The sequence below is a fragment of the Prionailurus bengalensis genome, chromosome B1 (assembly GCF_016509475.1).
Source record: "Prionailurus bengalensis isolate Pbe53 chromosome B1, Fcat_Pben_1.1_paternal_pri, whole genome shotgun sequence".
Taxonomy (NCBI): Eukaryota; Metazoa; Chordata; class Mammalia; order Carnivora; family Felidae; genus Prionailurus; species Prionailurus bengalensis.
In genome coordinates, this window is record NC_057344.1 from 127,372,187 (window position 1) to 127,381,748 (window position 9,562).

Consider the following 9,562-nt stretch of genomic DNA (forward strand, 5'->3'; position numbering starts at 1 on the left):
GTCTATATTAAGTTCTAAGGAAAGGAATCTATGAGCTAACATACAATTTCCGAACTGATGCCAATTTCCATAGTCTAAAAATTCCGTATCAGGATACACCTCTAGACTTGATCAGTTCTACAAACTGCTATAGTACAATTTGTGGCTTCTTGAATACAAACTTTAACTGAAAGTATTTTACAACACATCATTATATATAGGAGAAAGAACAAGAATTTATTTCAGGTTTAATTCAAAATGATGTTCCGCTTCCCTCTACCTCATACATTCTTTTGCCTGCAGTTGGCAAAAGTCCTTAAATTCTAAGCTACTTTCACATATGAAAAGTACTGGAAATCTGTAGACTCTCATTCATGCCTTCCACACACAACTTATTCTTTAAAATAAGTTGTTTTTTTAATGCACAAAACTCTTCTCTCCAATCACAAACTACAACTTGCATTGCCTCTTACAGGCACGTAGTGTTTCCCACGCTTAGAGTAATATTTACTTTTCTTTTAGACAGGCAATGATAGGTCATACTCCAGCACAATGATATTTCGGTGAGAAATGTTTTTTGTTTCATACACACCGTATTAGGCAAAGTAGAGAGTGAGCATTAAGCACACAGTGAATAAGACTGACTAAATGAGGGGGAATATAGGTTAATCTTAATGCATGAAAGGGAAGTAGAGCTTCAGAAAAGCAGCAGCACTTCGTGCAGTCTTCTTTGTTTTGCTGTAAGTGTGCTTATAAGGACTCGAATGGTTGTACTTTTATATGATAAAAAAGTGTGACCTCGAGTTTGGTATTGGTTGTTATGATGGTCATATGTGGGTGGGAGAAACTGGGAGGAATGGACATTTTCTAGAATGTAATCTAGGAAACCTATTACTTCCCTCTTTAAAAATATTAAAAATGTAACAAATGTAGAATTTAAAATTTTAAAACCACATTTAAAAAAAAAAGCTGTTTAAGACACACTTCCTTGGAAAAATCTGTGCTGTTTGATTTAATCACCACTTTATATTACCTGTCTAAATAATTTTCCATTTTTTTAACCCATTCAACACTGTGATTAATATTAATATTGGCAGACGTAGGTATTTAAACCATTGGGTATATTAAAAGCAAACAGATTACATCTTCTTATAATGGGAAAATGAGGGAAAACTTTCAAGTTAAGCCTGGTTCTTAAAAAAAAAAAAATCAAACCACTGAAAATCTGCACTGTATCTACCTCATAAATGAAATGACCTTTTCCACTAGCATGGTAGTACACATTCAGCACTGATGCAATAAACACAGAGCACTAAAAAGACCCAACAGTCATGCCAGAAGTCAAACTGTTACATACACATGCACAACAAATAGTAGAAAGATAATAAAGCGTCACACACAGTTTAATCGCTTTCCCGCTATAATAAAAGATTTTCATAGAACTCGTAGAGAAAGACCGTTTTGACACTGGTATATCATACAAATCAGAAGTATGAGAAGCCAACTGGTATTTCAAAGGCAGCCTGCCCCCTCCTTTTTTAATCTTTAACTTGTATCAAGAGAAGAATGGGAAAGTTAGGTACAACTTCCTCTGGCTCCATTGTTCCCTACAAGAAAATGTATGTATATACGACGTATGTATGTTATATATCAAACTATGTGCACGCAACTTCCCTTTACTTGGCAGTTCCCTTCCTGACTTCTCCCATTTATTAAAATTTCTAGCACTGGCCCCACTATACAACTAGTGTCATTTAATTTCTGGTATTCTCCCTCTGTTAGCTTCATTTGCCTTAACCGTTCCGATCCCTAAGCAATGGTAGTATTATTATTGGCCTTTTCCAGGTCTCCTGCATCTGGTTACTAGTGCCCAAACTCTTACTAAAATACTAAGCAGGCAACAAATAATGAGCAGTCTATTCTGCTTTCAAACACGATGAAAATGTTGGAACTTCTGTATAGTTTGGGATTTTCTTTTAGGGAAAGTCTAAACAATACCCTCGCCCTAGTACTTGGGAAGGAAGCTTCGTATTTCCCACACTTCTATCCCGGCTTCTCCGGTAAGTGGGAAGGAGGAAAGGAGAATTCAGAATGACAAGAAAGGTCTGAAATTAAAGGGCAATGTATCTTGAGATTCTCTTTTTCCCCAAATCGAGACGTAAGGGGGGTAGAGCCTGCGAACTAAAGCCACAGGCACTGGCCGAAAGCAGACAAGACAGTTTTCCAGCAGAGGTTCACGCCTAGTCCTGTTTGCCAAATAAGGCTCCCGAGCGGGCTATTTCCGTGGTAGGCAGGTCCGACGTCCTCACGGTCAGGAAGGCGGACTCGGGATAGGATCTGGCGATCACACCCTAGACCTGCCCTGCCCGACGCAGCCACGAATATTCTCCGGGCTCTGCCCTGTCCAAACGCCCTTCCTTTTTCCACTTATTGTCAAATGCACTGAAGTCACAGTCTTACGAAAGCCCCACAAGTATTGGTAAATCTGGCGATTATGATAGATTAAAAAAAAAAAAAAAACAGCTTTATTTCTGGTCGCGCGGATGTTTCCCCAACAGGTTACACAACTGTAAATATCCGCGGGGGAAATAAACACTTCTCAGTAGCGCGAAAGCAAACCAAAAATAACACGCCTTTCCCGCGTAGTGCAGCTCCCTACACCCCAAAGAGGTGCACGCAGGGCTGTACCCACACGCCGAGGTAGGTGCCCGGTGACTCCCGGCAAGCTGCCTGGCCGGCGGGTCGCTGCGGGGGTGCCCGGGAGCCCCACGTCCCCGCCTCCGCCGCGCTCGCCCCGGCCGGCCCCGGCTCCGGGAACTTGCAGGGCTCGTCCTCTGGCGTCGCGCCCACTCCCGCGCCGCCCTTTCCCCAGCGCTCCTCTTCCCACGCGGCTCTCTCAACTCCGCCGCCCCAGAAAGCACCTGAGGAGCAGAATCGGGCAGGGCGCGCCCCCTCCTCCTCAGCTGGGCTTCCCTCCACGCACAGGGCGCAGAACCAGCGCCTCTCCCAGCCCGCACCGCGGGATATCACAGCCGCACATCCCCGCCCAGCAGCCGCTCACCTCGAGTCCGGCGTGGCGCTGCCTCCGCTTCAGACGAGCGCTGACAAGTGACTCTGGGTGCGTGCGCCGTCCCCACCGCCCGCGGGAACTTCCGCCTCCTCGCGCTCCCGGCCCCGCCCCCAGGCTGGGACACGCCCCCGGCCGGGCAGGGCAGCCCAGCGCGGGCGGAGTGGTGTGCGAAAGAGTCAGGCGTGCGGGCTTGCAGAGGCGAGCTGAAGCCAGCGCTGGGAGACAATTGAGTTACCGAGTTTCGGTGGGAGTAGTCAGGGGATTTCGAGCAGTACCTGGCAAAGGTATGCTCCGCGTGTCTGTTTTGTAATGCGATGTATTTCTCTCTCCAGAAACTTTGAATTGGCAAGCAGTTGTTCTGGCTAAAAATAGAAGGGAGCTTTGGATAAATCCCTAGCTATGCAAGTTCAGCGGCTACTGCCTGATTTTTTAAGAGAGCTTTATGTGCCCTAAGAAGTGCAGCCCCTGAAGTTTGCATGTCAGGAAGGTAAAAATTGGTAATCCTGATACGTAGAAGTTAAATTCCATGATCGTACCAGAAGAGACATTGATAGAAAGAAACGGCCAAAAGCGTTTCAACCACTCTATCCTCATTATTTCCTGTGTCCAAATCAATAGCCCACTTGGCAGTTTCAGTAAAGTTGCTGGATTTAGACCACCACGGAATTTATTAATAAGCAAACGTAAATAATGTTCAGTGACCATATGGAAAGTAACATGTTGACTGTTTAAAACTGTGAATGGGTTATAAGAAATGAAAAGGACAATTTTTAACCAAGGGAGATGTAAAGCAAGAATGAACTTCATAAGTACATGAATCCCCTAGAAGTACAGCCTTCTAGAGGAGAAGGGCGAATGCTCTTCTGATCAAAACCGTAGACACTTAACCATGTGGGCTATTGAACATTCGAAAAATGGCTACTGGGACTAGGGCACTGAATTTTTTTGTGTTACATAATTTTAATTGACATTTAAAAACTGAAGCAGGGTAGCATTTCTGTGAAACACAACTTTATTGTTTGGGTGGGAATACATTTCACTTCACCATTGAAAATGTAGTACCCAGTGGGGCTTCTGGTTGGCTCAGTGGATTAAGCATTCAGCTCTTGATTTTGGCTCAGGTCATGATCTCATGTTTGGTGGGTTAGAACCCCCATCTGGCTCTGGCCTCTGCTTAGGATTCTCTATCTCCCTCCCACTCTCTCTCTCTCTCTCAAAATAAATAAACTTTAAAAAAAAAGAAAATTTAGCACCCAAATTGAGATATGATAGAAGTAAAAAAAAAAAGCATACTGGATTTCAGTCTTAGTATGAAAATTTTAATGCAAAATACCTCATTAATAATTTTATGTTGAGGGGCGCCTGGGTGGCGCAGTCGGTTAAGCGTCCGACTTCAGCCAGGTCACGATTTCACGGTCGGTGAGTTCGAGCCCCGCGTCAGGCTCTGGGCTGATGGCTCAGAGCCTGGAGCCTGTTTCCGATTCTGTGTCTCCCTCTCTCTCTGCCCCTCCCCCGTTCATGCTCTGTCTCTCTCTGTCCCAAAAATAAATAAACGTTGAAAAAAAAAATTTAAAAAAAATTTATGTTGATAACATGTTGGAATAATAAGGTTTTTATACTTGATTGAATAAAATATTAAAATTTTACCTGTTTTTTTTTTTTTGAGTGGAGACTAAGATATTTTAGGGGCGCCTGGGTGGCTCAGTCGGTTAAGCGGCCAACTTCGGCTCAGGTCATGATCTCGCGGTCAGTGAGTTCAAGCCCCTCGTTGGGCTCTGTGCTGACAGCTCAGAGCCTGGAGCCTGGTTCAGACTCTGTGTCTCCCTCTCTCTGACCCTCCCCCGTTCATGCTCTGTCTCTCCCTGTCTCAAAAATAAATAAACGTTAAAAAAAAAAATTTAAAATTACCTGTGTGATTAGCACAATATTTCATTGGGTGGTGCTGCTCCAAAGCATTCATCACATTCTCCAAAAGGTTATGTTGGGAGGAAAAGTTTCCTAGTGTGAAAGCTGGTTTATGGAGTACTTTAATATATGTTATCATGTTTGATACCTCACCTCAAAAATAAATAAATAATAATAGTGCCTTTTACAAATACATACCACGTGCCAGACAGTATGGCAATCCTTACCATAACTTTACAAAACGAATGCCATCCCCACTTCCAGTTAAGAAAATTGAGATTGCAAGACATTAGTTTGTGACAGTGCCACAGGGCAATGGCTAGAGTTACCCTGTAAGGGATGCACCTCTACTCCCCTTCATGTTTGCTGCTGATAGATACAGTTCAATTGAACCTAGATCAAAAAGGCTGATAAAGATATCAAGAACTGTAAGTAGTATGTAGAGATTTCACCAGAGGGTAAGCCCCTTGAAGTGATGAGAAAAAGTTAGGAATAAGAGGAGTGTTGCTTACTTAGGCAAATTTAAATTTTAGCCTACAGGTGCTAGCCTGCTTCCTCCTCTCACAGTTTAAAGCCTGCTGTAAGAAAGTAAAAAAAAAAAACAAAAACAAAAACAAAAAAACAAGGTATGATGCAGAAACATTTATCCAAGTGTCCTCCAAAGAACCAGCTGCGTCAAAATAACAGAGACAACTTTTAAAAATTGCGTTTTCCTGGGCCCCACCCAGACCCAGGATCCTTGCAGGTAGACCCCAGTAACCTGCCTTTTGAAAAAACACTCCCTCCCCCAATCCAGGTAATTATTAAGCTTCAGTGCTTAAAAACCTCCTCCCTAGAAATATTCCTATGCCCCCAATTTACTGTATAATGTGCTTAGGTGAGAACCATTCATCCCAGACAGCAGCGACATCTCGGTTCCCTCATCCTTAAGGAAATAATTATAAATAACCTTTTGAGGTTTTTGTGATAGAGATAATATATATAAAGCACCTGGCAGCATGCTTGACACCAAGTAGATGTTAAATAAATGGTAGCCCTATGAAACTTTGCAAACAATTCATTGGATTTATTTACATACCCCAAAAGACAAGTAGAGAACTTGAGCATTCAGTATGTACAATGTTCTTGGTGACTTATGTACATTATCTTTTTAAACTCTTACAACCATGCAAAGTAGGTATTTTTTTCAGAAGAAGAAACAGAAACATGGAGATTAAGAAACTTAACCAAGGACACATAACTAATTAGTGACAGAAGTAGATCACAGGATCTGACTCTAAAAACCATGTCCTTTTCATCTCAACCCACTACTTCTTGGTAAATTCAATAAGCCATCTAGCCTAAAGACCAGAGAAAGAAGATGGAAAAGGATAGCAGCTAACACTGTTGAGGGCCATAGAGATGCAACTTGCAACAAATTATGGAAATTAAATACTTGCATGTTACTATGAGTATATATGTTACTTGTGTATGAAAAAGGAGGAAACTCCTAAGCCATTTCTGGTAGAGCCTGTGCCTTAACTCGTTTTTGAACGAATTGCCACCAAACCATTCTTACTCCCCTTCTCTGTCTTGTTCCTGACGAACATTTATGAAATGGCTGGCCATGATTTGAAGGACAGTCTGTGACTACAGACTAGCAGCAGGATGACAACTGATCCATTGGGAAAGCAGACCAGTGTCCTTAGCCTTGTAAACTCTACAGGCTAAGCAATGAGGAACTCACCACAAAGGAAACCATATTAAAAGCTTCACTTTGTCATCGCCAGTGCTAAAGGGGGAAAAAAACTGGATCAAAAGATTAACTAATTTAGCAGGAAGAGTTTTTAAGAATTTTCCATCTAAACACAGTATTTACCCAAGTGAATAAATGTTTGCTCTCACATTTTATTATCCAATGTATGACTCAGAATCCTCTTGCGGTGTTTCAAAAATAACAGAAACTTTTAATTACAAGATGGCATTGCTGTGACAAGCTTTTACAGTTGCACCCAATAAACTATAAAGTGCCAGTCTTTAAAAATTTCCTACATTACTCTAAGTCAATTTATCTTCTAAGTCCTAATCCTGAAAGGCAAACAGACTACTCACAGGTATGAGTGTTTAATGTTTAAAATCTAAAATGCAGAGGATGCTGGGAAGAGAGGCATGCACTAAAGAAGCACAGAGAGAGAGGAAAGAAGTAAAAGGATGAGAAAGGCTCTCGGGGCAGATCCATGAAGCCTACATAATTGAGGAAATGTGTGAGGAAAAAGTTGAAAAGAAGTTTAAACTTTTTTAAAACTAGCTTCAAGGAGCACCTCAGTGGCTTAGTCAGTTGGGTGTCTGACTTTGGCTCGGGTCATGGTCTCACGGTTTGTGGGTTCAAGCCCCGCATGGGGCTCTCTGCTGTCAGCACGGAGCCCGCTTTGGGTCTTCTGCCTCCCTTTCTCTCTGCCCCTCCCCCGCTCATGCTTTCTCTCAAAAATAAATAAATATTAAAAAAAAAAAACTAGCTTCAAGATTTCAAGTCTGGGTTTGGGGAGTGGTGTTAATAACTAGTATTGAAGAAAGAGGAGCAGTTTTTGGAGGGACAGTGCATTTCGCTGGCAGCTTCCAGTAAGCAAAAAACAAAACAAAACAACCTCCCCCCTTCCCCCCCCCCCCCCCCCCGCCATTTAGCAAGTGACAGGTATTAGTAAAAAGGTAGATAGTAAGGGCATTGAAAAAAGTACCAGGAGCTCCAAGTTTGAGATTTCAAAAGGGGAGGAATTTTCCTCATGATAAGATCAAGGGTTAGCCAGACTGATGTTTTACTCAGATAAAGTCATTTCCTTGAGGCATCTGGTCGGTGGTGGTCCAAAGAATAGAGAATATGTGATTCTGGAAAGGAGATAGAAACAAAACATGTAGGTCAGTAACCAGAAAAGCTTTGTGTATGAAGAAAAATGTTACTTGAAGAAAGTCCAGAAAGTGAGAAATGGGCCTGGGACACAAATTCCCAATTACTTGGTTGTGCCAAGGAATTAATCTTCTCAGCCCGGGAGGCTATCCTGGCTGGGAAGAAGGCTTACCCATTTTCCTCAAGTTCTAAGTTTGCCTTGCTGTAAAGAGTTGAGAAGCCGTGGGTTAGGAAACCAAGAACAGACAAATGACAAAAGCCGCAAGCTTTCAACCAGGACGATCAGGATGTCTTGCACATTTGAACTAAATAAAATAAGGAAACTGTTCAGAGAGTAGATCTAGATGTATACCATGAGAGCTCATTAGAAAGATCTGCCCACACCTCTGTGCAGTGTTCCTTTATTAAAACATTGTCAATGTTGGTCACTCTGATGTATACCCGATACTCATAGGCTATTGTATGTCAATTATACCTCAATAAAAAATTATTTTCAATTACACTCATTTGGCTGTAACATCTGTTTCCTCTCAGAGCCCTGACTGACACATTATTGGTGATTTTTTGGTCATCAATACCTTCGCATAAAACATTAAGATGTTATACACACTTATTGAGCATCCATCATGCCCTAAAATCTGTTGACATGTGATTTTAAAAGCAAATTCACTTTTTGTAAAAATATTACTATTTTTTGCTTTTGAGATCTTTTAAAGTTAATGACTTCTTAAATTAGTCATTTTAGGGGATGCCTGGGTGGCTCAATCGGTTAAACGTCTGACTTCGGCTCAGGTCATGATCTCATGGTTCATGAGTGCTATGTGCTGACAGCCTGGAGCCTGCTTTGGATTCTGTGTCTCCCTCTCTCTCTTCCCCTCCCCCACTCACACTCTGCCTCTGTCTCTCTCTCTCAAAAATAAACAAACATTAAAAAATAAATAAACTAGTCATTTTAGGATGAAGCATTTCCATTATAATACAGTGTGATATGACTAACCAACGCTTAGAATCTGGAAATAAGTGCTTTCTTTCCACATTGTCAACTTTTAACCAATTTTTAAAGGAGCTAGTAGCAAAGGTGATTATTCTGAATCACGAAATACTTCTTTTTTTAACGTTTATTTATTTATTTATTTTGAGAGAGACAGAGACAGCATGACTGGGAGAAGGGCAGAGAAAGTGAGCGAGAGAGAGAAAATCCCAAGCACCCCACAAATAAAATACTTCTAGGGGTGCCTGGGTGTCTCAGTCAGTCAAGCCTCTGACTCTTGATTTGGGCTCAGGTCATGATCTCATGGTTGGTGAGTTGGAGCCCATAGGCTCTGTGCTGACAGTAGGGAACTTGCTTGAGATTTTCTCTTTCTCCTTTTCTCTCTGGCCCTCCTCGGCATGTACTCTCTCTCTCTCTTCCTCTCTCTCTCTCTCTCTCTCAAAATAAATAAATAAACTTTAAACAAAAATTTTTTAATAGTACTTCTTTTAAAAAAATAATGTTTATTTATTTTTGAGAGAGAGACAGAGAGAGAGAGTGTGAGTAGGGAAGGGGCAGAGAGAGAGGGAGACACAGAATCTGAAGTAGGTTCTGGGCTCTGAGCTGTTGAACTCAGTCTGCAAGATCATGACCTGAGCTGAAGTCGGATACTTAACTGACTAAGCCACCCAGGCGCCCCCAAAAAAGTACTTCTTAAATCTGGATCTTGTCTGTGTATATAGGGTAAACAATCAAC

The 9,562-nt window shown here is 41.9% G+C and overlaps 1 protein-coding gene across 15 annotated transcripts in view; it reads right to left on the reverse strand.

Moving 5' to 3' along the window:
* Positions 1–3,206, reverse strand: part of PDLIM5 (PDZ and LIM domain 5) — a 223,168-nt gene extending 219,962 nt beyond the window's left edge. For 8 of the 15 annotated variants that reach the window (XM_043572080.1, XM_043572102.1, XM_043572094.1 and 5 more), the window contains exon 1: positions 3,041–3,144. The gene's annotated coding sequence lies outside the window, so the exon portion shown is untranslated. Of the gene's footprint in view, positions 1–2,900 lie in introns of all 15 variants that reach the window. The other 7 variants (XM_043572147.1, XM_043572138.1, XM_043572071.1 and 4 more) reach the window with 6 other exon arrangements.
* Positions 3,207–9,562: the final 6,356 nt, after the last annotated feature.